Here is a 14,981-nt window from a genome sequence, read left to right on the forward strand (position 1 = left end):
CTACTAAACCAAAGATGAATTTTAAAAAATGTCTGTTCTGTGCAAGTTCAGCTTCATAGAGACTTGTAGCTTCACACCTTACAAGCTTCCAGAGACCTGGGATGATATATTGTGATTGGAAGGACATGCTGCTCATTCCTACCTGAATACTGTTTTGTGTGAGTGTTTCTCCTTGATTTTTGCATGGCGGGTTTTTTCCAGAAATTTTCCAGCTTGGAAATTCCTGGGAATTTAGATACATAAATCGTTAATAGTCTTTTGAAGCCTTCCTGCAATAGTGCTTTTTAAAAACATGGATACTTAACTCAAAAGATCTCTCTCAAACTTCCAACTCTGTCAGTATTGCAGCATGAGACCTATGCAGGTTTAAACCCCATTTTGACAGGGTTCAGGCGATTATCCTCAGTCGTTTAAAATGTGGCAGAATTTCATGAAAGAGTGAATTTTGTACTTACAGACAGGACTTTTTGTTGAAAGGGTTGCTAGGATGCTACCGAAGTTTTTGTGACCAACATTACCTTTGAAAGCAGTAAACAAACCCCTTTTTGTTTGGTTGGTTGGGTTTTTTCTTTTGTCCCTGAGACATTTCAAATGTGTATCTTCCAGGCCATCACCAGTAGGACTTTGAAAAATTGATGTTCCTGCAGTTTTTGGCATGCCCTGTGAGTTGAGTGACTGTATGATCCTCCTTCCAGAGTGAGTTGCTAGATTTCGTGTTGCTAGAAGTACACACGCCAGCCGCGTGTGCAGATTGTCTGGTCCATTAGTGCCCAGGGCAAAACTATGAATCCACACGTGGCAACCTCTCAGCCTGGCACAGCATTCAAGTGCATTCATCTGTTTTCTTTCTAGGCCCTGGGATGCAGCCACGCACGCTTGTCTGACACTCTCGGTATATCTACTTGTGCTGATCGCTCGGTGCTACCCCTCCGTGCCCGGAGCAGCTGCAGGCACCTGCCTTTTCCTTTGCTGGCACTTTACATGTAACACAGGCACCTACAGCTGTGCTGTCCCCACTTATTGCTGGATGGGCTTGTGTTAGAAGAGCTTGATAGCTTTGCATGGCGCTGTGTACCAGTGATCTTGCTTAACAAACCAACTGCCAAAGCTATTTGCACCTCGTTTTTTTTCTCTTCTGGTGGGCTGGCACAGCTTACTTCCCTAAACATTGCTGGTATTCAAAGTAGACGATACTGTTTTCTCATGCAGCTCCCACATTGTGAGGCTGATCTGTAACAGAAAACCAAAGTGAATTTGGGAAACCTCACATGGAAAAACAACTTTGTAAAGTGAGAAGCATATTGCTCTAAGGTAAGGAGGAAAACTGCAGAAGTCAAAGTAGTTCCATGCAGTAAGCTAAGTTAGTGAGGTATTAGGTACAGCTATAGAAGATGAGCAAACAGCAGGAATTTTAAAATCTATATCGTTTTATTTTACTTGAGACATCTTAGTGTGTAAGGCACTGGGCTCTGGTGCAGGACCTGGATTCTATTTCATCCTTGCGGATGGAATTGAGTCACCTAATTTTCTTGCTTTTCAGTTCCCCATCTGTGTAATAAGGATGATTTTACAATAGAGGTGTTATGGGAATAAAAATCTGTTTAACATGGATGTAAGTGCTAATGCCATCTTTACCCCTTTAATGCTGCCAAATTAACTGCCAATGCACCACTCCTGGGAGGCCCGTCCCGCTTCTGAAACGGGAGTTTTGTGTTCTGCTCACTAATGCCATTTTACAGAGGGTGAATATAAGGGATAGTTTAAAGGATATTCCAAGAGTTGTATAAAGTCTGAGGACAAGAATAGATGCTGTAATCCTGCCTAGCCACGTCCTATGTGCTGGCCTCACTGTATGTTCCCCTTTTGGGAGGTTCAGTAAGAGTTAGAAATATGTTGCAGGACACTAGGCTGGTCATCAGCACCGCACAAAAATAGTTGAATGGGTGTTTCAAAGAAGTGACATGGCAAAACTGTTGGTGTAATTGTCCCAATAGCAGAGCTGCTTAAAATAACAAGAAAGTCCTTTCTAACTGCAGCACTTTATCTAATGCCATTTTCGCCTACTGTGGATAAAGCAATGAGAGGTATCTCAAATATTCAGTCAGTGGTCCCAGATATTATGCGCCCTTTGTGTTAGGAATTACAACACTTCAAACTATCTGCCAGAGTTGTCAGTTAAGGTGAATAACTGAAGATCTGGATGTTTGCCCAAGCTGTCTGGATTTAATTATCCTGTGAAACCTCATTAGAGATGAGCTGCACCTGTGATACGAAGAGGGAACTATTTTGAAGGTAGTTCAGACCCTGATTCATAGCTCAATTTAAAAAATAATCTTTCAGAATCTGAAAGTTTTTGCATCTCTGTGTACTTTGTTACAAGTAATGTTCAGTCCTGATCTGATTTTCTGAGGGGGCAGGAAATAGAGAAGATGCATGTGGTAGCCAAAATGATATTGACTAATTGGAGATATAGCCTGAAAAAAAATTGATAAATGCAATATATTTCACTTCAGAAATAATTAACTGCATAAGTACAAATAGGCCTATAAGAGAAGATCTGGGGGTTATTGTGGTTCACAAGGTGAATTTAAGTGAGGAATGCTGTGTTGCTTCAAAAGGCAAAGCCGTCTCGCAATGCCAAACCAGAACATATTGCCCATGAGACCTGTGAAATGATCCATCTCTTTGGCACTTAGTACAGTCTCAGCTGGGATACAGTTCAGATTTTAGGAGCTGCAGTTGAAAGATGTGGATCAACTGGACAATTTGATATGAGTGCAGTGAGAATGACCAAGCTCAGAATAAAATCTCAAGGGAAAATTGCATAAATTGGAGTTCTTTGGTAAAGAAGAGATTGCTAAGGATATTTAACAACATTTTGCAAACGTGTCAATAGGTGCAAGAACCCTTCTTTGCAGGTGTAGGGTAAGAAGTAAAAGGCTTCAGTCACAGAATAGAAGATTCAGATTCATTAATAAATGAAGTAGATGTCTGTCTGGGGTGACATAGATATGACCTGTTCTACTGTCATCCATGTGGTCTTTTCAAGTCTCTCCCAATTCTATGATTCTATAATTCTGCATGATTATATGCTTTCAGTTGGAAACTGATGTCCTTAATCCTCTGCAGCAGGCAATGTGCTCAGTGTCTCCCAGAGAACCTGTTCCTGCAGCTAGGGCTGTTGCTATTATAGATAATAGTTGCAGGGCAAAGGGAAGGGGTTGGGTGGATATGTAATCTTTTGGCAGTTGTAAACAATGTGGAGACACGAGTCGGGAGTGATCGCTTATTCTCAGTTTCTCATGGTACAAAAGCTGTAGGAAAACCACTTGAATTGTCAGGTGGTAAATGCGAAACAGGGAAGGACTTTTTCACACTGTGTTTAGTTAACCCAAGGAATTTACTGCTCTTAGATGCGTTGGGGGCTGAAAACAATTAGACAATATTGTGCCAGCAAATCTGTCAAAAGCATGTAAACATAAATATACCAGTGCCAGCTCAGGAATTTCCTGAGACACGTGTTGCTGGAGGCAGGAGTTGTATACCACGGAGGCTATCGCCATGCTTGTGCCCTGTTCTTTCACTCTTGGCACTTGCAAGTGGTGTATGTCAGAGTTTGAAGGGAGAGCTGGGTCCGAAAGTTTTTGAAGGAGGGTTTTCTCTTTCTCCAGTCTGCAGTGCACAGCCTGTGGAGGCATTCACATGCCTGATAATCAGCACATTTAAAATAGCCTTTTGCCTGTCAGGATCTGTGAAGAGGCTGACCAGGATGACTTCTGTTCCCATCTGAGAAGTATTCTGTCAGCACTCCCACTTCAATCCGAGAAGTGCAGTGGAACAGCTGGGGCGGAGTTGGAAAAGGCAGCAGAAATTCAGTCCCAGGCATCGGGCATTGTCATGTCTTTGCTGGGAGTTTCAGGGCATGTGCTTCCTAGATTATTTCCAGCCAGAACTGTGCTGTGAAGTACCAAGTCTTTGCTGTTAAGGATAACTTTGGAAGCCCCACCATTTCTGAGTATGAAGCTTGGCACAGTTTATAGGAGGAATTAGAAATAGCCAAGAGGTATGTGAGCAAGGTCAGATGAAAACTGCGTAGATGTTATGTGTCAATTTTTTCTCTCACAAAATTGCCCTGTCTTTAGCAGGATGATATTATGAATGATCCTAAAATAATTTCTGTAGCTTACATGCTGCCATTCTGTTAGGATTATGTGTTGTGAGGACGTGACTATGTGGGATTGATATCCCAGGAGGTGGTATGCAAGCAGCAGACTCTTGGTGCTTTTCTGCCTATAAGCTTTCCTCTGCCAACACTAAAACCACTGTGTTGACAAGAGTAAGCTATGAATTTTACCTGTGGGGCAAACGATTCGAAGTGTTGACAGAAGAGGATTGAGTGCCATGGCAGAAGCTGTCTGGTAAAAGAGCACAAGGCCAGGAAAGGCCATAACAATAGCTGAGCACCTCTGGTCACGTTCAGCTTGTTACAGAATAAGGTCTGGATCAACCTGCTGGAGCACATTGTTAAAGGGAATATTCCTGGCAGACAGTGTGCAGATTGGTAACAAAATGGAAACCAGGCAGAATAATGTCCACATGAGAAGTCCTTAGGCCATGAAAATGCAAGCTGTTTTGTACCCAATAAGACGTACACTGATATAGAAGTGTTTTCTAGTTCTGGAACACAATGCCTTGACCAGTGAGCAAAAAGCCTGGTGTTTAGATTTGGAAAGGTATTGTGGTAGCTAGCTCTTTTATTAGGAAGCCAAAAATACCTTTACGAGTCCAGAACAAATCTATAGGAGGCAAGAGTCATTTGAGGGTTGGCTGCATTGTAGGGCAGTTGTACTTGGCCTTGAATAATCATCAAAATAATTACTGCAAGTCAAAAATTGTATACTTGTGAAATCCTCCTCAAAACCGTGTTAATGTCTTTCTAGATATTGTCTCAAGATCCTCTGCTCTGTTTTTCTAACGTCAAACCTTTTAAGACAAAGCAAAAGTGTCCCATAATCTACAGACCCTGAAAAAAGATTCCTCAAATTAAAATTGGAAGAAGAAAACATCACTATAACATTTCTTCATCAGATTTCACTGCAGATGATTCCCAAATAATTTTATAAGTCTTCTGAATTGAAAGGCAGCAACACTTTCAAAAGGAGCTATACTTCGTAGGCATGACAAAAAATTACCGCACTAGGCCAAAGCATTGACCCAACTTATCTGGACATTGGCCAATACTGCATAGTGTAGAAGCCCCTCATGTAGTGATTAGTTTCTCTCATCTTTTAGAAGTAAATTTGGAATCCTATTTAACATAAGTGCCAATGTTCTTATGAGCTGCATAGAAGTCCAACCCTAGTGCATATTCTGCAGGGGTCTTGGGAAGGAAGGCCATTGATTATGATCAGGTGGTGTAACTATAGCCAGAACTGATGTTACACAAGAGGGATTTTTATCCTTTGCAGAACTTAGAGCCGCCTGCGAGCTAATTTAAGTTAATGCTGTCTGAATTAGTACCTGTAATGGGATCTCATCATAGACTACTTGACTCAGCACACCTGAACAGCACACCCTTCTGCGGCTGACCTGGCTGTTCTTGCCTATCCCTGCCCTTAGCAGCCCCTATATCCATTTTGGACCATCTATACCAGAATGGTGCTGTGTGGGACAGAATGTGCCTGATGCTGGAAGATCCCCAACTTGTTTTCATAGCAGCTTTGCAGTTGCTTTGTGTATTCTGAACAGCCAAAGTAGCCAGATGAGGAACCGCATAACTGACCTTTTATGTTGCTGTCATATGTCACCCTGAAGGTTAATAAAATAAAAAAATAAATAATAAAAAAATAAAGCATTTTTATGCAGCACTTCTAAATCCCGTGGTAGCTGTTGTGGAAGTGACAAATATGCCCTCAGGGTTTGCAATATATATTGGGTGTTGCATATACCTTATAATGAATATTCTAGTGGCTATTTTACTGTAGTTATTTCTGAAGTTCCAACTGGAATGGGAGATGTTTCTGCAGGATGTTGTACTTGGTGCACGCTAATTCCTTCTGAACTTTTGATCTGCTTTGCTGAAATAGAATTTCCCTGCAGAAGAATTTGCCTTCCTGATATTGAACTAATAATATGAATGTGTATGTGTTTCCATTTGAAAGGGTTGGTAGCCACAGAGAACAACTCAGTTGTAATAATACTCAAGTTATTATTGTGAAATATGTCAGGTTTGTTTTCTTTTTTTCCTGGAGCTGTATTTAATGATGTTTTAAATACAGCAAATTTCCACTCAAAATGAAGAACAGCTTCTCTCAGTGAAACATTAAGGAAATTCTTCCTTATATTCTCTGTTTCATTACCAGGATTTCTGCAAAGTTTATTTGGAGTTGTTTGTCCCCCAAAGCTATTTTATTGATGCCTATGCCAAAGCAAAAATCATTGGTCAGATGAGAGGAAAAATATATATTTGTACAGTGACATATCTGCAGCGATATCATCTGCTTTATGGAGAAATGCCTTTTAGTTCATCTTGTACATCTGTATCCTTAGCAGCAGGTGCCACTGCCAGACAATTCATCAAAGTTAATGCGATCGCTGAGAAATACTAAAGCCTTTCTTTTTTATTGCTGTGGGAGGTGGTGTAAAGAACTGTGTACTCTGTGGGAGGGGGAAGAGGCTATGCTGACAAACCAGCTGGAAAGGTGGACTTTTCAACTCTACTTCATTGAGGATTAAGCATAAAAAACCAAGAGTGTCCTCTCCATGGCTTGTGATGGGGGAGCGAATGTGGGACACCTTGTCTCCACAGGAGATGGGAGCACAAGTTCAGCGCAAAGGGGGCCATCTGGTAGGCAGCATGGAATACACTTGCAGGAGGGACAGAGATGAGAAGTGAATAGAGATTTTTTCCAGTTGAAATGCTGCCGACTTAGTCATGCTGTCAGCAGAGGCTGGACATTTGCATTCTTCCCTTGGCAGGCGGCTTTGAAAGCAGCGCACGCTGCTTCGCAGATTGTACTGGGCGACTGTACCAGCCTACCCCACCAAGTTTTTGGCTTTACTACCCATAGCTGCTGATGCCTACTCACCGGTGAGCAGCAAAATTTGCTGAGATTTTATGTCTGTCTGAACTTTTGCCCCACATTGACAAGACTGGTCTGGAGACCAGTGGAAATCCTGAGTTTGCATATGTGTAGCTGGATAGGAATTAGCCAGGTTTGGGAGGAGGGAGCCTGGAGCTGTAGTAAACAACCCCCAGGAGCATATGTGCTAGTGCTAAAATGACAAATGGCTAAGAAAGGATGCTCTATGGCAAGAGGGTGGAAACATTAGCAAAGAGCTAAACTATAGGAAAAGAAAATGGTGCAAAGCAGACAACGATAGAACTAACAAAAACGAATTGCTAGCAATAGATGCTATGAGCAGCAGTCATGGAAATGAGGATGGAGCCTGCAAGTATGAATGGAGGCATGCACATACACAGACAGTCCCTTTGATTGGAAGTAGACAGTGCTCAAAACCAGGATAGATCCTAATGCTAAGATCGATGCAAGTTTAGGAGCTGGGAGGATGTGTCCTTCCCTCTCAACATGCAGCCACACACATAAGAAGCACCTGTGTTATGGAAAGGACAGGTGAGTCGCCTTTTCCTTACATGAACACTTCTATGCACAGAAGACAGCAGCATTGAAGCACCTGAGAAGTTGACCGTGAGCTAATCATACTTGGTGGCAGAACAGCGATGCTGGCTAGTTTGGAGAATGCCAAGCAGGGAACAATTTAAGCCAGATAGTAGGACAAAAGTGACCATGAAATGGTGAGGTCTTACAAGTGTTTCATGGGACAAAAAGCTCAGGCATGTATAAAGTAATATAATTAAGAGCTCAGGACCTGCAGTATGATCATATTAGTAAACCACGTAATTGGCCTTCACAGAAAATATGTAAACAGTATCACCTTGTGATTCTGCCACACTCTCTGTGCAAGGCCATAGCTGAATTAGGAATCAGCTTAGTCTCAGGGCACCAGATTTAAATCCTATAACCCAGTTTAATTGCTGTTCAGAGCCAAACTTTGTCTAAATTCTACAGTGATGCCAGTGCAATGTTCTTTTCCTTGTCCTTTAGATAACCTTTCCTGGTCCTATTTGAAACTGGGAAGTCTGGGTAATATCTATGGAAATTTTTTGGTTTATTGATTTTTTCATGCCCTAAAGTGAAAGGGCTATCAGCAAAATAACTTGGATTTATGAAACAGAGATTTGAATTCTAATTTGTTCAGTATTTTAGAAAAGTTGTATTTTCCTTTTTGTGGCCAAGTTCTGACTGTGTTTGAAGCTCAGGATCCCCCGTAGAATAAACATTGACTTCCTCATTTCTTTGTGCTTTTAAGTAGTTTGAGGTGGTTTAATGCTTACCTAAGTGATAATAGTCTTTGTTGTATTTTTCAGGAGAAAGTTTTGTTTCCTGAAATGGCCTGTAGCTGGGATTTTGGACCCAGGAGTCCAATCTCAAAATGTTGTTTTCCATAAAGGACATAAGTGAGACAGCACCTTCTTTTGGCAGAGGAGCAAGAAGTGACTAATTCCCATCTGCTGAAAGTGGACCATTATTTATGAAGGCTGCTTAGAGCATCAAACATAGTGGTCTTGTGTTCAGTAGCATTTGCTTGTGCTTGTATATACCATTCTTCCCCCAAGTTCTATGAATGACTAGATTGAACTCGAAAAGGATCAACGTCTTAATGTCTTTTCACTGAGTATTGAATATTAGGGATGTCTCATTAAGGCAAGTAACTTCATCCACATTAATGGTAAGTTCATCCACAAGGTAGGACAGGTTTTTATCCATCCACTGGTAGAATCTGATCTTTACAGAAGTTCATCTTTAAAAGTATTGTATGTGTTACAAATTCTTCTTGAGATTCTCATTGGGTTTCAGTTTTGTCCTACATTAGATTGCATATGAATACTGACAAGAGTTTGGGGAGCTTTGTTTTCCTTCTAAATGGAATCTTATGGCCAAATAAAGTAGCATAAACAATTTGAAATGCAGAAAGCAAAGTAAGGTTCGGAGATGTAAATTCAGTTCCCTGGTATAATTTCAATAAACAACCCAACGAACAAAAAGTCCCGTAATATAGTTCACATGAGCGGATGTTTGGCAGGATTCAGCGTGGTGGGTTTGCAGTCTCTGCTTATCACAGTACCAGGACTGCACGCACCACTGCCACATGCTTCTCTTTTCCCTTCATCCCAGGGAAACTAATTTTGTCAAGAAAAGAAAGTGGGAGGAGGAAATGTATCATTCCAACAGAAGCCGGATACCATTCCTATGCTCAAAGTTTGTTAGTGGAGGCTGGGCTGGGAGATGTCTTATATTCTTCAGCCAGCCTATTGCAGATATGTATTTCAATGTCTGGTCTTCCTTTTAGTGTAGGGGTTGTTTTTTTTTTTTCAACATGTATGAATTATAAAACTATTTTCTTCAACAGACTCAGACACTAAAATGTTTGGCACTGCAGCATCTCTCCTTTGTGTGGCATATACAAGTGGCTCATTAACTATTCAACTGTAATTTCTTTTTTATCATAAATGAAGAACAGGAGAGACAAGTTGGCACCAGAATCTTCCTATAAAATGGAAAATTACTTTAAGATGCCTAAAATTATCATTATATTTGTAAGCATTTCCCTTTTCCCCTAAGTGGAGAAATCTTCTTTCATTAAAGTTTCAACCATGGTAGTAAGGTGGTGAGTGTTAGTATAAATAGTTTTTCAACTGGTATACAACAGTCTATCCTGTTAACCTCCTTGGACTAAATGTTCAGTCCTTACTACCTGACCTGTAAAAAACAGGAATTCACATGAAGGGTTGCAGTAGCTTTTGATGGAGAAGTTTCCCACTTAGGATAACCTACAGAGAGTCTGTGGCCTGAGCAACTCTGAGAGTGGTGAGGTGATGTGAATACAGGGTGGACAAGCAGAAGAGTTTTAGTTTATGAAGGAAACTTAAATGGGCTCATCCTCTGCTGCACTTAGGGGCTGAGTATCACAGAAATTGTGGGTATGTAGGGAAATCAGCGTAACAAAATTCAGTGGGTTATCTTATGGAAGAGGAAAGTAGTATTTATTCAAAAAATCTTTAAATAAGTTGATTTTACCTGCTGACGCTCATTTTGTCATAGATTTCATTCATCTGCATACATGTACCCACATGCCCACAAGCACCAGGAGGTGTACATCCAAGTGGTCTGGCAAGGATCATTTCTTTGTGACTTAGAGGACAAAGGATGCCAGATGTCAAGTCTCTGGGGTTCTTCCTGATGTAACAAGTGTGGTTTTGGACAGATCTTTTGTGCCCTTTAGTATTCAGCAGTGGTTGCAGGGTGGTGCTTTGCTGCAGAGCCTTGCTTACCCCGTCTTCCATCCATAAATCTTAGGCCAAGTTGCCACCCATTGCCTGTTTTTCTCGTGGACTAAGGAGGATAGGGGTGGTGGATGTGACACTGCCACAACCTTGTGTGGTCTTCGTTAGCAATACAAGCCCTTCTTTTAACCCTTTGTCCTTCTGTTTATTTTGGTGCTTGCACTTATACATTTCTGTTCAGACTGCATTTATGCCTGTCTTCATATTTCTGTAGTAAATCCCTCCAGGTGAAATTTTTAAGTACACCTGTTGTCCAAACTGTTTTTGCACTGAAGTTAGTGGTAAAATTCTTGTGGATGTCAAAGAGAGAGAGTGAATTGTGTCAGTGCTCAGTAGTTTGGAAAATTAACTCCTTAGAAATCCAGTTGTATACCACCTCTTCCCAAATGGGGGAGGCATCCCCAGCGTCAAGTATGGACTAGATAGAATAATGTTATGACCCTGCTGTAGTTCTAGAAACGTAGTGTTGCCTGACCATAGAGAAGCAGTTATGCTTTTGCCTAAAACTGAAAATACACTTTTGCGTGACAGTGTTTCTACATGGCACCTGTTTTCAGATTTTTGTCACGTGAGAACAACTTTATTTCTTTATGCTTAGCAGAAAGATTTAGACCTCCAGAAAAGCGAACTTTGTGCTGGTGTTACTGTGCTGTCAGGGCTCAGGACCAGGTTGCTTATTCATCCATGTTGTTCTGCATGGTTGCTACCTCTTGGTCACCTTTAGCTTTTGTACCCCTTGGCTAACTGCAGGAGATGACCTCACTTATCTGAAGTTCCAGACAATAACTGGAAGAGAGAGTACTTTGATGCAGGACAGCAATGCTGAGAAGAGTAACTCACATAGCTCGAGAAGACTCTGGTTCCAAGAATCAGTTTAGTGAGACTCACTCATGCATACAGAAAAGAGGTACTGACCTTGGGCTTCTGGGAAATTTTCTGTACCACCCCCCTCTTCCTCCACAATTTAGTGTCTCTTGTGGTGCATAGAGTTATTAATACTAAGTTTATCTGCACAGTATAGTTAGTAGTCTTCTGTGGAGAGTCCCTGGTGATTGTGTTGCATTAGTACTTCAGCTTTTGCACAGCATATGTGAGTTTCATGCGTCGGTGGCTTTTGTCACAAGAGTGCTTGGTTATTGAAACTGTCGAATGAGCCTACCTGCAGTGATTTGAATGCTTGATTAAAACTTGATTTGATTCCTCTATCTGAGCTGAATATTCAGCAAAGAGTCCAAAATACCCCAGTGGACTGAGATGAGGGGAAATGGGAAGGGAGAAGTGGGGAATGAGGGTGGGGGCAGAAAGCAGCTGCTAAAACATTCTGCAACCACTTAGAACTACAATTTAAATTCAGTATCATTTCCAAGCTAAAAACAATCTTTTGCAAAATTCTCAACTTACACTACTTGTTGTGGGTGGCTATGAAGACTATTGCCTTTGAAAGAGTTGGCAGTGGGGTTTGGCAGAGTGGAGGATATAGAAAACAAACTGTTTTTGCATGCAAACCCAGTGCTGATGAGGTCTCTGTAACACAACCATAGTGGAAAGGATTAAATAAGTATTTGAGATACCAACTTTGAGGCAGGGTACAGCTCTAGACTACCAGATTTGGGGGAATATGCGCGATTCTCTTTTCTCCACGACCTGAAGAAGAAAGCAGAGGCTGTGGAAAAAAGAGTGGGAAAGGAACTAAAAACGTTATGAGTGTTAGAAGGAAACTTCCTGCTCTTTAGCACAATATCTTTGAATATATAACACAGTCTGGAAAGAAATTCACTTGGTACTCAGGTGTCAACTGTCTGGGAAGGAGCAAGTTTCTGAAGTACTGAGGAACAGTTTGGGCCTTAGCCTGTGGCAGGATGGGTGTAAGGACTCTGGCAAGCTCTAGTGAGTCGTTCTAACATCAGCATTGAAAATCCCAAAGCCCACAGAGAAGAACTCAATGAGCTCTTGTGTGAAATTTCACCCATGGTTTATTATGTGCTTGCAGCTGTCTGGCTTTTTCACCCTACTGCACTCTCTCCAGGTGTTTTCCTGGGACTCACAGTGCAGCACCAAAGGAAAATACCACAAGAAGATCACACAGCTGTATCTGAATAAACCACTTTTGGGGGGTGGTGGACAGCAATGAAATCTTACGACATGGTTAGTAGTGAGCCTGAAGCATAACGGCCAAGCCATTGTGCTGTTAGGTCTTCAGAGGTCCTGGGAGAAATCCTGGTAATTGGTGGTGCTTCATCAGATCTCTTACAGAGTCTGACCTAACTTGGTCTGCCCTCTGGATGAACTGGAAAATCTCAGTCAGCAGTACCAAGGAGCTTTGGTTTCCTTGGGAACTTAGTGCTTACAATGTGGGATGGATGCTTGGAGCAGCAGGGTAGGGAGAGCATGTTATCAGACTGCCCGTCACCTTGTATCTTGAAGTTGCCAGCACTTGGGAGTGCATCACTGAGCACTGATGGCAGGGACAAGCCAAAAGGCTGTTTTCTTAACTCCTGCTGTTCTTCTCCTGCATCCCCCTCCGTGTCCATCATGTGGTGAAGTTAGCAGATGGGCTTCCCCCCGGGTGACACATGCTTACCTGCAGGGAAGAGAACCTCTTGTACCAAGTCCCTGGTGAAAGTGCTGCTGCTGGTAGACAGGCAGCTCTGTCACTTGGCAGCAGGCCTCAGAGAGAAGATTACTTTGTCCTTGTGCTTAGTCCTGTTTGCCAGGTTCCCTTCTGATTGCCAGGCTGGTAATGCATGGGGGAGATAACCCTCGTTCAGTGAGCAGCAATTCAGTCTGTCATCAAACAGAAAATACTTGGGCAGAATTAAGAGAGCCATGTGCTAAGCTAATTTGGTATCAGGCTTATGGGTGTGGTTCTTTTTTGTTTGTCTTTCTGCAGAGAGGACTGAAATCTTCCATCAGAATCTCCCGCTGTCCCTTACAGGCCTGTTCCCAATTTTTGTGGTCCCCCTCCACATTCTTTACCTCCAAACTAAGCTGCTGCCTCTCATCTCTCTCCAACAGGCCTCCCAACAGCAGCGGTTTTATTCCATTTTCCCCAGCTCACCCATCACCAGCTCTGCAGACAGGGAGACTTGTTTGTGCTCTCATTCTCCGTGGCTTGCTGAGTTTCACAGACACTTCAGGTAGTCCTGCTGGTCCAGTTCATCCCTCACAACCCCTGACCTCCCCCAAAAGACATATATACATCATTGCTTCAGAGTGATGTTCCTTTGTGAAATTGGTTGCTTTCTCTGTTGAAAAACAGGATATATCTTTCCTGTTTTGATTCTTGTCTTCTCATTTTCCCCTCCTTCCTCGCTGTTGCTAATGGCTTTGACTGCGTCTGAGTGTGGCTCCTAACCCCAGAGGGCATAATTGGTTGAGATCTAGGTCACAAATAACACTTGTGTTCACAGGATCTTGTCTAAATAACCTTCAGTGCAGATTTCTGCCATATTGCTTAGTATGCAATGCTAATGTATGCAATACCTGCACAGGTATTAAGACTTCATATATCTGGGAACCAAGATGTCTGTGGACTTCACTTAGTAATATAGCTACAAAGGATCTCTTAACCCACTTTACCGTGTGGGGATTCCCACACATACTTGCAAGCAATTTTTTTTTATTTTCCTATGACAGAGCAGATGTCATGTCTTTGTTACTTCTTGAATTACTTTCTTGTCTATCTTCTGTAGTGAATATAACAGGTGATGCACATGCGTGTGGGTATATCCACCTAAACCATTTGTACTTTCTGGCCAGAATATCTATCTGTGAAATCACTGGATTCATTATTTGGTGCAAGGGCCATGAGAAGAATTTACCATTATACTAATGTGTCTGGGATTTACTAAGCAGTAAGTGCAGAAGAAAACCCACCATTTTGTTTATTGTCCATCTTAAGTAAGCTTCTGAAGGCAATGTTTTCGCCAGTGTTTCAACTTAAGATACGAGTTAGCTGGTTTGATGTTATGAAGAAGTCATTCTTCCCTCACACTCTGCTGTAGGTATAAAACAGCAAATGAAGGGATAAAACTGGATGCAGAGGAATGTGAAGCAGTTATGATGGCTGCATGGGGCATGATAGCAGCAGGGTTCAAAAAGGAGAGAGGTTTATAGCATCACAGCTGCTGGCTGCATCTTTCCGATGCCCAAACCTGGGTGGAGATCTCTCTATGCACTCTAAGGTCTTGCTGTTGCTGAACTTCAGGAAGGCATCATGTTCACAAATGCTTTATTTATATCCACACACCAGGCATACAGAGGGGATGAAATTGCTAGTTGAGTGTGGCTGTGTCAAAGCAGATCTTGCTCCTGTACTTCTTCATGCTTTGGCAGCCTAATACTGGGGTTTGCTTTGTTGCTGTTGTGTTTTTCTGTAGGCATTTTTTGCTGAGTTGTGATTTCCATGTGTCTGTCGCAGCAGAATCCTCAGATGCACAAGGGCCAGGATTTTCACTCAGAAATGTCACATAGGAGATAGTAACCCAAGCACAGAGCAAGGGTCCTAGGCAGTCACAATTCTCCTTGTTACAATCTGCTCTGCCCAATAATTTGT

General features: G+C 42.0%; 1 protein-coding gene across 8 annotated transcripts in view; it reads left to right on the forward strand.

Annotated features, from left to right (window-relative positions):
* Positions 1–14,981, forward strand: part of TSPAN4 (tetraspanin 4) — a 475,717-nt gene that overhangs the window by 210,191 nt on the left and 250,545 nt on the right. The gene's annotated exons all lie outside the window — the stretch shown is intronic.

The sequence above is a fragment of the Accipiter gentilis genome, chromosome 17, assembly GCF_929443795.1.
Source record: "Accipiter gentilis chromosome 17, bAccGen1.1, whole genome shotgun sequence".
NCBI classification, from domain to species: Eukaryota; Metazoa; Chordata; class Aves; order Accipitriformes; family Accipitridae; genus Astur; species Astur gentilis.